The sequence below is a fragment of the Peromyscus californicus genome, unplaced genomic scaffold (assembly GCF_007827085.1).
Source record: "Peromyscus californicus insignis strain IS unplaced genomic scaffold, ASM782708v3 Scaffold_6__1_contigs__length_162567912, whole genome shotgun sequence".
NCBI lineage: Eukaryota > Metazoa > Chordata > Mammalia > Rodentia > Cricetidae > Peromyscus > Peromyscus californicus.
Genome location: NW_026294584.1, coordinates 151,420,581 through 151,433,836, shown reverse-complemented (window position 1 = coordinate 151,433,836; position 13,256 = coordinate 151,420,581).

Genomic DNA, 13,256 nt, shown 5'->3' with positions numbered 1-13,256 from the left:
TTGCCTTTTGAGAAAGAAAACTTAAAAACTTGTATTTCCCAGTAAGAATACTTTAGAGACGATTAGAAACTGAAAGTTTTATTTACTTAAGTTTTACAATTCTGAATGTTGCTAGAACTGCATGTGTGATGTAAGCTGCTAGACATGAACCATGAGCAAATAAATCAAAGGATTTGGGGGGAGGGATATAACAGATTATTAATTTAAAAATGTTTTTAATCTTTATCTTTTTATATTTTGTAATAAAATATCAATACCATATACTTTAGACTGTGAGAAAGATAATTGTCACTATTCAGGCAACAGTGAAATGCAAGGTGAGCAATTGTGATTTTTTTAATGTAAATTTTCTGAGTTTCAAATAAATGTTTTTTCAATTATTACACAGAGCTCTGCATCTAAACTTCAACTTTCCCCATTCTTTCTGTTAGTTTGATAATTTTACAAGTTAAGCTACAATAAGGATTCAACTTTTACTTACATACGTAGTAAATATCAATAGCCTCTTCAATAATGATAATGCAGAGACGATTCCATATTTGAGAACTTAACAAAATATAGAACACTGTGGTCAAGCACATAAATAAATAACAGGAATTTTAGAAAAGACATTGATCTTAATGGAATAGAATAGGGCTTAGTATTTGCTGTTGTGACCTCACCCTGAATGTAAAGCACAGGCACAAATGCCGAATTTTCCTTTGATCCTAAGTTTAAACGTGATCTTCTTGATTTGCTTTCAATACCTCAACACTTTTTGAGCTCCTTTTGCATATGAAATGAACAGTTTAGAGTGAAGGACTAACACTGTGCCTAAGAAATATACAAACCACAAGCATCATGTTAGGAAGTACATGTTGTTTCTTAGCAGACAAATGCACCTGGTGCGACGTCGTTTGATAGAGAAAAACTAATAATTTTTTTTGTTTGTTTGTTTTTTTCGAGACAGGGTTTCTCTGTGTAGCTTTGCGCCTTTCCTGGAATTCGCTTTGGAGACCAGGCTGGCCTCGAACTCACAGAGATCCACCTGCCTCTGCCTCCCGAGTGCTGGGATTAAAGGCGTGCGCCACCACCGCCCGGCAACTAATAATTTTCACTGACTTGTGCTCCAGTGAATCAAGTGCTGAAAGTGAGTCCTTCTCTGTCATAAAGAACAAACATAAGTGGGTACTGGGATAATGTGACCAGCAAACTGAAATAGCAACCAATTAGAGAACGCCATTCACAATCTAGGTAGCGATTTCTATTTTGAGTTTAGGATATGCATGGCCTCTCTGTTGGATTGTACAAAGGACTAACAAGAGTTTGAAATCCCCAGATCTGCATCAGACTGCCTGCTGCAGCCTCTCCCTCCCTCTCCTTCATCTCCAGTGGTTCTTGCAGATCTTCTCCCCAACCCCACCCCAGCAAACTTCCCTCCACCTGCCTCATGACTCATCGCTGTATGCCAGATACCAACTCCAGCAGGCGCTCCTTAGGAACCCACAGATCACTCTGAGCAGTGAAGCAAGTAGGCTGACTGCAGATCTTCACCTACCCCTCTTCTCTTCCAAATCCAACTCCCATCCCCCACCCCTGCCCCATTCTCACCCCTAACTCTGCAGATGACTGCGGGCTGCATCCTCCCCCATTCATTCACCCATTTCAGTGGATCACACAGATCTTCTCCTTCTCTCTTCCATTCTTCCACTCATGGCGTTGTTGCATCCACTTACATCAACAGGCATTTCCTGGGAACCCACAGGTCATTCCGGCCAGGAAACAGGTAAGTTAGCTGCAGATCTTCATCTTCCTACAGCTCCTCCAAATCCAGTCCACTATTCCTGTCCCCAGCTCTACAGCAGAACAGTTGGAGCAGCTTCCCTTCCTCTCTTGCCCCCATCCCCAGTGGGTTACACAGATCTCCCCCCACTAATCTCCCTCCTCTCATTCATTGCTTTATCCCTGCCCACCAATCAAGCAGGCTTGCTCTGGGTACCCACAGACCACTAAGGCCATAGAAGCAGGTAGGATAACTGCAGATCTTCACATTTTCCTCCTTTCTTTCAAGTGCAATCCCCTCATCTTATCTGCCACTCTTTAGCAGACCTTCTGCTATGGCTGTTCCTCATTCATTGTTCCCATTTCAAGAGGACTAAGCAGATCCTGGGTAGAACAGTTGACTTTTCTACCCAATGTGGACTCCCTCAGTCCCTCCCCCTCCTAGCCCATCCCCGGTTCTACTCACCAGTACCCAATGCCTAGAAACATATTTTACCTGGAAATCCCTGTGGCCCACCCTTCTAGGGTCCCAGAAGAATTTCCCTTCAGGCAACAAATAACTACCACACCCTCCTAGGAATTAGAGAAGGACACCAAGGAACAAAAAATCCACCTAATGAAGACAAGACCCTTGGTATCGGCACCTAGAATTAGTCTTCCAAAACCTAAATGCTTAGCTACCAGAGTAAAAACAGGATCCATAACAGCCAGGACTATATGTCTCTACAAGATCCCAACAACACTACCACTGCAGCCCTGTGTGTTGCAACATGACTGATGCACAAAATAAAGACCTAAAAAGACCCTTCATGCATGTGATAGAAGTCCTTAAAGAGGAACAGAATAAATTCCTTAAATAAGTATATGGAAACACAAGCAAATAGCAGAAGGAAATGAATAAAACAGTTCAGGACCTGAAGGTGGAAATAGAGTCGGTATTAAAGAAAGCAAACTAAGGGGAATCTGGAAGTGAAAAGTTTAGGCACCTCAGAGGTAAGCCTCACCAGCAGAATACAAGAGATGGAAGAAGAACCTCAGGTATTGAAGACATGATAGAGTAAATGATACCTGTGTCAAAGAAAATGTTCAATCTAAAAATCTGACATAAAACATCCGGGAAATCTGGAACACTGTGGAAAAAAAAAAACAAATATAAGAATAGCAGGAAAAAAAGAAGGAGAAGAAACCCAGGTTATGGGCACAGTAAATATTTTCAGCAAAATCTTAGAATTAAATTTCCCTAGCATAAAGTGGAGATGCTTATCAAGGTATAAGAAGCATACAGAATTCCAAATAGACTGTACCAGAAAAAATAGTTCCATCAGCACATAAGCAATACATTAAAGGTACAGAGAAACAATAAAAAAGAATATTAAAATCTGCAATGAAAAAAGACCAAGTAAAATATCAAGGTAGACCTATTCAAATTACACCCAACTTCTCAATGGTGACTCTAAAAGCAAGAAGGCCCTGGATTACTACTCAGATTACTATACCCACTAAAACTTTCAATCACGAAAGTTGGAGAAAATAAGACATTCCAAGATAAAAACAAATTCAAGCAATATCTATCTACAAATATAGGCATATAGAAGACACTAGAAAGAAAAATCCAACATAAAGAGATTATCCACACCCAAGAAAACAAAGGGAATAAATAAACCCAGAACAGCAAACAAAAGAGGGGAAACATGAGTGCACACACATGTACACACACACACATACACCACAACAACCACATAACAAGAATCAACAAACATTGTCCATTGATATCTCTCAAACCTCAATGGTTTCAATTCTCCAATAGAAAAGAACAGGCTAACAGAATGAATGGGAAAATAGAATCTAAGCTTCTGACACATTCAAAAAATACACATTAACATCGAGAATAGACATCACCTTAGGATTAAACGATGGAAAAAGTTGTTCTGAGCAAATGTTCCTGAGAAACAAGCTGGTATGGCCATTTTAATTTCTCAGGAAACAGACTCCAAATGAAAACCAATCCTAAGAGATAGGGAAGGGCACCCCATACTCATCAAAGGAAAATCTATCAAGCGAACATTACAATTTTTAACATCTATACACCAAACAAAAGGGCACTCAATTTTTGTAAAAGAAACACTATTACAGCTTAAATCCCACAATGAACCCCAAATACTAATAGTGGGAGACTTCAATACCCTATTCTTGCCAATAAACAGATCATCTAGACAAAAACTAGACAGAGAAATGCTGGAGCTAACTGATATCATAAACCAAATGGAACAAACATATTTTATAACATTTCACCCAAATACAAAAGAATACACCTACTTCTCATCAGCTCATGGAACTTTCTCAACGCATATAAGAAAACTGAAAGAACATTTCATCTTATTTGACCACCATGGATTAATGCTGCATATAAACAATAACCAAAATAACAGAAAGCTTACAAACTCATCAAAACTGAACAACTCTCTATTGAATGAAAAATAGGTCAAGACAGAAATTAAAGTCTTTCTAGAATTGAATTAGAGTAAAAACACAATATACCCAGGCTTATAGGGTACAATGAAGGTGGTTATGAGGCAAGTTTATAGCACTAAGTGCCTACCTTAAAAAAAAAAAAAAGGAGTCATCCATGGTAGCATCTCACCTGAAAGTTCTAGAACAAAGGAAATACAACACACTGAACAGCAGTAGGTAGCAAGAGATAGTCAAACTCAGGGCTGAAATCAATAAAATACAAATAATCAATAAAACAATTGCTTCTTGGAGAAAACCAATAAGATTGACAAAACCTTATCCAAATTGGCTAAAAGACAGAGAGATATTATCAAAATTAACAAAATTATAAATTAAAAGGTGAACACAACAACAGACACTGAGGAAATCCAGATAATCATAAGTGCATATATTAAAAACCTATAATTCACCAAATTGGAATATCTAAAAGAAATGGATAATTTTCTCATTATATACCACTTACCAAAGTTAAATCAAGACCAGCAAGGTAAGTAATTTAAACAGACCTATAACCCCTAGTGAAATAGAAGCAGTAATTAAAAGTCTCCCAACCAGAAAAAGACCAGGTTTTAGCACAGAATTCAACCAGACTTTCAAAAAAGAGTTAATATCAATTCTTTTCAAATTATGCCACAAAATAGAAACAGAATAAAAATTGCTCAATTAATTTTATAATGCCAGAGTTAACCTGATACTCAAACTGTGTAAAGACCCAACAAAGAAAGAGAATTACAGACTAATTTTCCTTATGAACGTAGATGCAAATCTATTTTTCAGATATAACTGCATGACAGGAACTGAACTCTTTTTAGTGTGTCTGAATAGGGTACAACATGTCATGTAAGTATACAAGCACAACTACTTACAAGCACATGTTAATATTAATGTAAAACCTTGATGGCAGACACAGCTTCTCTGTTAGATATTTGCAGATGGGTGGCAATTATTTAACACCAACTGAGACAAGTGAATTCAAATATGTGCAAAGTCATCTGGCTGGGTCTGCTCTGCCTCTGAAGATGTGTAGTTACAGCTTCCACCAGTTTTCTTCAGATTGTTTTTCATCTCATTAACAGTTACCCAGCACATGCAGTCAGCTAAACATTTCACTTAGCAGCTTTAGCTAGGAGAAACATTCTAATAGATACTTGAGTCAGAAATTCTTCATTTTGTCATCATTTTAATTAGAAAAGCTTAGACTGACATATCTACATGCTTATATGTGCATTGTTTGCAGACTATACACACATACATGTCTTTCTAGATGATAAGATATCAATAGAAGGAATAATAACAAAAAATGTTGTAAGATATAGATCATTCAAAGAAGTCCCCAAAATATCAGATATTGGGCCATTCTACGGGTTTTCTCAACTGCCTTTCTTCTCAAATCTCCCAGTCCTGCCTTGAGAAGTTGAAATAAAACACTGATATCAGGGGATAGAAGACTGCTAGTACTGGACACCCAGGTACAATCAATTCCTTTACAGTAGCTGAATCCAGAAAACTTGTAGTGGGCAGGGAAAGTTGGCACGGAAAGAACAAGGACTCAGGGTGAAAGCATTGTTTACATTATTCCTTATTGGCTTTGATGTCAAGTGCTTTCATTCTTTTTTCTCTTTTTGTTTGTTTTCTGAGACAGGGTTTCCCTGTGTAAAAGTCCTGGCTGTCCTGGAACTCACTTTGTAGATTAGGCTCACCTCTAACTCACAGAGATCTGTCTGCCTCTGCCTCCTGAGTGCTGGGATTATAGACATGCACTACCATTGCCTGGCGCTTCCTAATTCTATCATCAGTAAATACCAACATTCTGACAGTGAAAGCCATCAGAGAATTCTAACTAAAACAATTTATGAGCCAGGAGTTTCTAACTTGATGCTATTACCAACTCACCATACCTATTATATGGAATTAAGCTTCTTAACGATACCTTTAATTTTATTTCATTAAATAGCTAAACATATCCTAATTGAGCTTCACTATCACAAACATTAATTATTATTATTGTTTCCTGAAACAAAATTTTTCATATATTTTACAGAACTGAGACAAATTTGTACTTTTGATGAAACTATGTTATTGGCTGTTAGCTTCATTTATTGATGTCCAGTTTTATTTTAAAAGTCAATATCTGTATCAACCCCCGAACAAAGCTCAGTAAATATCATGGAAGATGCCTGGAAGACTCCAAGGGCCAAAAGATGGACAGAAGTTCTGTGAAAGGCTGGCCTCTTACACAGCATGGCTCACAGCAGCTGTGGCTACCCACACAAGATCTCCACAAGGTTAAGAGAGCTGAGTTAATTCAAGCACAGTGTAGGAGTGACTTCAGATGCCGAAACCCTTACTCAAGCAGGTATTGGCAGTTTGGGGTTGTATACTAAGGAAGAGTCAAGCTTCTTTAGTGGTGTGGGAGCCTGTATGGCCACTTTTGGATTCCCTTGCTTCAGCAGATGACCCTACAGACATATGTAATTGGGAAGTACCTATAAAATGTAGTGGATTATCAAGAAAAGGACATGAAATTGAGACAAAGAAGGGAAGATATGCTGGAAGATAGGGGAACTGGAGAGAGGGAGAAGGGCCTGGATATGATCAAGATATATTAGATATGTGTGTGGTGAATATTGTGTACCCTAATAAAATTTGCCTGAAGATCAGAGAACAGAACAAGCTACTAGATTAAACATAGAAGCCAGGCAATGGTGGCACACATCTTTAATCTAGCACTCTGGAGGTAGGGATCAGTCTGGATCTCTGTGAGTTTAAAGCCACCCTGAACTACACGAGATTGACTCAGTCTAGAAGAGAAAACAGATCCAGGCAGTGGCGGCACACACTTTTAATCCCAGTACTGGGAAGCACACACACCTTTAATCTCAGGAAGTGATGTCTGGGTGGAGAAAGGTATATAAGGCATGAGAAGACAGGAACTAAATAAAGGCATTCCTTTCAGCTAGAGGCTTTTCCAGGCTGAAGCCCTCTTGGCTGGAGCTCTTTCAGGCTGAGGAGTTGGTGAGGTAAGAGGTGTTGGCTGTGGCTTGCTCTGCTTCTTTGACCTTTCAGCTTTCACCCCAGTATCAGGCTCCGGTTTTGTTCTGTTTTTTTTTTTTTTTTTTATTAAAAGATCATTTAGAAATTCAAACAACATATATGTATTATATCTTCAAAAATAAATAAAGAAAACTCTATTCAAGACAGATGTATTTAAAGAGCTTACCTTTTTAGCTGCACTAAGAAATTTATTTTTAGTATTTAAAATCAAGTTATCTTAGAACTTAAAATATCACTACTCTATTATCAGTTATAAGATAGGAGATAGAGTTAAGTATCTTAACATAGTTGTAAATATATGTGCTCATAAATATGTTACATGTGTAAATTATATGTGTATTTGAAAGTATAATTGCTATTTTTTGGTTTATGTCTTCCAGCTTATGCCAAAGGAACTATCTTTGTGTTATCCTCACATCCTGGCGGCTGCTCATAGATGCATCTTTATCGTTCATTCACCTTGCTTTTGTCAAGGACCCCGAAGAAGCAAAGGCCAGTGTACAGGAGAGAGCCAAAGTTTTAACTGTTACTTGTTTAGAATCAACAAAAGATGAAATAGAAAATACTGAAGGACTACTACAGTGTACTTAAATAATTACTGCATATCCCATGAGCATGTGGTCACATAATTCATTAATTAACCAGTTTTACATTTTACTTCAAAAAGTAATGCCTGTATTTGTTTCTATGTTTTGATAGTCAGAAAGGTAAAGGAGATAATGCTGCTGCAGAAAGTAGGTATCTCTGCAGAATGGTTTAAGGGAATTGTTTTTTCCCTTTTATTGAAAATAGATTCTTTTCCTCATATAATATATCCTATTGCAGTCCTGCCTCCTGCCTCTCCTCCTTCTATGTGGATCCACTCCCTTTCTATCTCTCATTATAAAAGAATAGGCATGTAAAGGGATAATAGTAAAATACAACAAAATAAAACATAAGTTAGCACAAAAACTGTCATATCATAGTTGGACAAAATAAACAAACAGAAATAAAAGAGCCCAAGAGAAGGCAGAAAAATCAGAGAGTCACTCATTTGCACACTTGGGAATGTCATAAAAATACAAAGCTAGAGACCATGACATATATGTAGGACCTGATACAGACCTATATAGGCCCTATGAATGCTGCCTCAGCCTCTGTGAGTCCTTATGTGCTTTGTTCATGTTGGTTTAGAGGGCCTTGTTTTCTTGGTGTCCTCCATCTCCTGTGGCTCTCACACTCTTTCTGCTTCCTTTTCCATTGGGTTCACTGGGCCCTGAGGGAAGGGGGTTGATGATTACATCCCATTTAGGACTCAGTCTCCTAAGGTCTCTCATTCTCTATATATTGTCTACTGTGGTTCTCTACTTGTTCCCATCGGCTGCAGGACAAAGCTTACTTGATGATGCCTGAACAAGGAACTGATCCATGGGTACAGTATAATGTTATTAGAAGTCATTTTATTGCTATATTTTTTAGAAGAGTAATATTTGTTTTTTTCCTACGTTCCTGGGTTAAATAATCTCATGTTCTTTGCTATCCAAGCAGTGTTGTGTATGGGTTTAATCTTATTGAGTGGGCCTTAAATCAAATCAGATATTGGTTAGTAACTCCCACAAGTTTTGTGCCAAAATTGCCCTAGAAAATTTTGTAGTCAGGACAGCATTGTATATGAAAGAGTTTGTGGCTGAGCTGGTGTTTGTATTTATCTTTTGGTAGCATGCAGAATGTCTTCCTGTACCAAAGACATTTATTGTAGGGAAGAAGATGCTCTGTAGTTACCAGCTAATCTTCTCCATGTTCAATGAGTTGTGTAGGTGTCTTCTTCTGCAATGGGGCCTTGATATCTGTCTATGGAGCATAACCTATCTTTTTGTAACAGTCTAGGTTATTTGGGGGTTCCCATGAGGACCATTTTGCCATCAACTCAACTACATGTAATCCAATCAGGTACCAGAAGCTTCAGTTGGTGACAAGGGGTGGAAAGTTAGGACTCAGCCTCCACCATTATTTGGCAATTGCATTGAGACTGATTTCATGTATGTATATGTTTTAGGAATATTCCACTGTATTGGGTTTCCATACTACCCATCAAATGGCACTTAATTTTCTCTCTCTCTCCTTGTAATCCCTCTCTCATCTACCTATCCTCTCCTTCACCCTGCTTGATCCTCCCGTTCCAGCTCCTACCTTCCATTCATCCATAACTATCTAATTTGTTTCCCTTTACAGATAGTGGATTGTTTTTGATAAAGAAGGAAGCCCTTAAATATTCTCTGCTGAAGGACAATTTCAGAATTTCAGAGAGTCACAGGAAAAACCACTCCTGATCAACTTGAAGTAAAATGTACCAGGTAGCCGCATCTTCCTTTCAGGCCACATTTGTGATTCCATGTAGTACTCCAATTTGTAACTGAAAATCTACATTCGTCATACAGTTACCATGGAATGTGTAGAGTGGTGAGGGCTGGGGAATGTCTGACATGACCTTTCAAATTCACAGCTGAGAGAGAGTAGGGCAATGCTGTCTTCTTGTCACAACTCACTTTTTAACAGGAGTCCTTTCTGAAGTCTACTTCATGGCACTATTAAAAACATTGTGAGATTATTTTGAACCATGAATATTGAGTTGTTGAAGTCCTACCCTACACCACAAATACCTGGGGATCTTAAAAGCAAAAGGCACCAGGCAGACTTATGCTGCAGTACATAGCTCTGGTGGGCACACCTAGTTCAGCCATGAGTTATAGCACTGTTGCACATGACCTCAGTGTTACTGAGCTTCTGCAATACATTAAATTTTTCATAAGCAGAAGAAAATGTAAAATGAGGGTGGGTATTGGTCATCTGATGAAAATGTGTCCAGAGACTCATAAACATAACCCTGCCTTTTTCATAAGAGCAGTCATTCAATGCACGCTAATTTAGTGCTTGAGAATTGACTGTCATTTGCTTCTAATTATTCTGACTAAATTATCCTGGACACAGTAAGCATCCTCTAATCAGAATTTCCTTTCTCAATGACAGTTGTATTTTTATTTTTGTTTTGTTTTGAAAGCATTCTTATCATGCAAGTACCATTTGGTAATGGAATAGTGTCAATAAATATGTTTATTGAATAGTATATCCCATATGTCATTTTGGTAATGATGTCATTTATTCATTCATTCATATATTATATATATATGCAAATATTATATGTATGTATATATAATGTTTTAAAAGTACCAAACATGGCAAAACACATAATAAATATTTGTTGAGAACTAACAGGTGCCATGAATTTGTGTGGACATCAATATTTGCACTGGGATGATGGAGAAGCCCTGAGGGTCTCCCCTGAGAAAGCCACCTCAGCTGACATGGGGAGAGGGAAATAACAGTTGGAGTCAAGAAGATTCATGGTTTGGAGAAATTCCACGTCTTTGAGTGAGAAGTAGATTGGACATGGACCAGTAGTATTTTACTATTTAAGTCCATGAGAACAGAGGCTGGCTCCGTGGCTTGGAGAAAACATGGTCTAGGTTGGATTCGTTGATGTTTTGTATGTCATTCTGAGGGTTTCAAACCCTTTCAGGAGGCATCCAATTTAGGAATCTGAGAGGAGACTGCAGTTCTGATTTTACTTAACCTCGCTCTCACTCTCTACATATGTTTGGTATTTGGACACAAATGACTTCAAGACTAAGGGTTTGGACAGACCCAGTAAGCAGCGTGTAGTGTGAAAAGTCTGTGGTTGGGCACAGGGTGTTCATTTGTTGTTATTTTATTTTAATAAACTTATTTTCAGCAAATGACATTATGAAAGTGGTGTCATAATTAGAGAAGTTGAAGAAGGTTAAGATCAAGAAGATTGAGAAGAGAAATCTTTTGGTAGCCCATGTGAGTGTAAACTTTTAGAAATGAAGAAAATGTGGCTTTCATTCTTTTATTCTAAGAGGAGCAAGTAATTTCACACACACACACACACACACACACACACACACACACACACACACACACACATACACACACACACACACACACACACCAATACATAAAATAAACCTTGAGGAACACAAGAAAAAGATCTGGTTTAGTAGGCTGTCTGCTACTTTGGATTGCTATGGAACTTCCCTGTGATTGGCAGAGATGGTATTTCATCATGCCAGTCCCTCCCTTCTTGTGGCTCATAAGTTCAAGATCACCTGTTAAAGAGGCCTGCAGCAGCCCCTCGATCTGAACATTATCTTTCCCCTTTTCCCCAGTCTTTCCACTGTGACTCCTGTACCCAACCTACATTCAGGGGGAGGGGAATTAAGCTTCAAGTCTTGGGGGAAGGCGTGTAAGAACACATCGGCATGTCACAAACATCCCCAGAGTCATTAATACAGAGTCTGCCTCCCCTTAAGCTTTTGTTCCCCAGTGTTAGTATTCAATAGTGATTTTCCCCCTGTAGTAATGATCACTGTTGTATTCTAGTGGGTTTTTCTTTTTTCCTTCAGTCATTCTAGATATATTAATTATCATTCTGTGAGAAAAAACTTCTGTAAGAATTATAATTTCAATGTCTGGTAGAATTTTGCTCTGAATCCATCTGGCCATCTTGAGTTCTTTATTTGGAAGACATTTTATTACTATCTCAATCTCCTCATTTGCTATGTGTCTGTTTAGGCTGTTGACTGTCTGGTCTAATTTTGGTTGTTTGAATGAATCTAGAAATTCCTACATTGCTTTTAGGTATCCAACTACATAGAGTGTAGATTTTTAAAACATGCCTTAACATTATTTTAAATGTCTTTGGTGTCATTGTAATGTTTCCCTGTTCATCTCCAGTTATATTCATTTGGGTTCTTTCTTTTGGTCATTTGGGCCAAGAGTCTGTCGATCTTATTTATCTTCTCAAAGAACCCATTCTTAGATCTACTGATAATTTGTATTGTTAGTTGCATCATTAAGCCATTATTTATGTGCTCTTTCTGATTTTTTTTAATGCAGGCACTTGGATGCATTTCCTTCATATGACTGCTTTCAATATGTCCCAAAGGTTTTGTTGTGATAAGTTTTCATTTTTATTTAGCTGCAGAAAATATTTTATTTCTTTCTTTATTACTTTGACTCATTCATCATTCAGCAATGAGTTGTTCAGTGTCTGTGAGTTTGTATAATCATTAGAAATTTGTTTGCAAACTTGATAAATGTGCTCTATTTTGCTTCATATTATTCATCTATTTTAAGCTCAGTTGTAAAGTAATTGATTTAATTATCACATTTACACACATACATGTCTGAGTTTTAGTTCTTATTCACTCTTCTCATCCGTTGCTTTCTCTGAATCACTGTGATCCCCTGCCACAGTTACCACTCTTCTCTTCATACAGTCATTATTCTATCACGTCACAGGGAGTGCTTTGCTTTCTTCTTTTCTGCCCCTGAAGACCCATGCCCTCCTTTCATGGTTCTCTTTCTCTCTTCATGACCTACTCTGTGAACACATCAAATATAAATATAAATCTTCAGTCTGCTTGTTAAGAGAAACATGCAGTATCTGACTTTCTGAGACCGGCTTATTTTGCTTAACCTAATGTGTTCTAGCTCTCTGGGCTACACACTGCTTTAATGAAAACATAAACCCACTGTTTCTAAGAGTTGATGGCTCCAAGAACTGGTGATAAATGTACCACCACCATGTTAAAAAACTAGGGTGGGCGGAGCCATCAGCCACAACACCGTTTCAGCCTTAAAATACTACAGTTTAAATCAATAGGTTCACAATAAGTCAAATTCAGATCCAATAATTTACAATGTGTATAAAAATATACATAGACTTAAAATATATATACAGTTATCTAAAAATAGATAATTTTTAAAAATAAAGTCTTTAAAAAATAAAAATAATATAAAAAATAAGCCACATAAAGATAGATATTACACAAAAAATCAAATTATGTTGTCTTTAAGATTTTTAATTA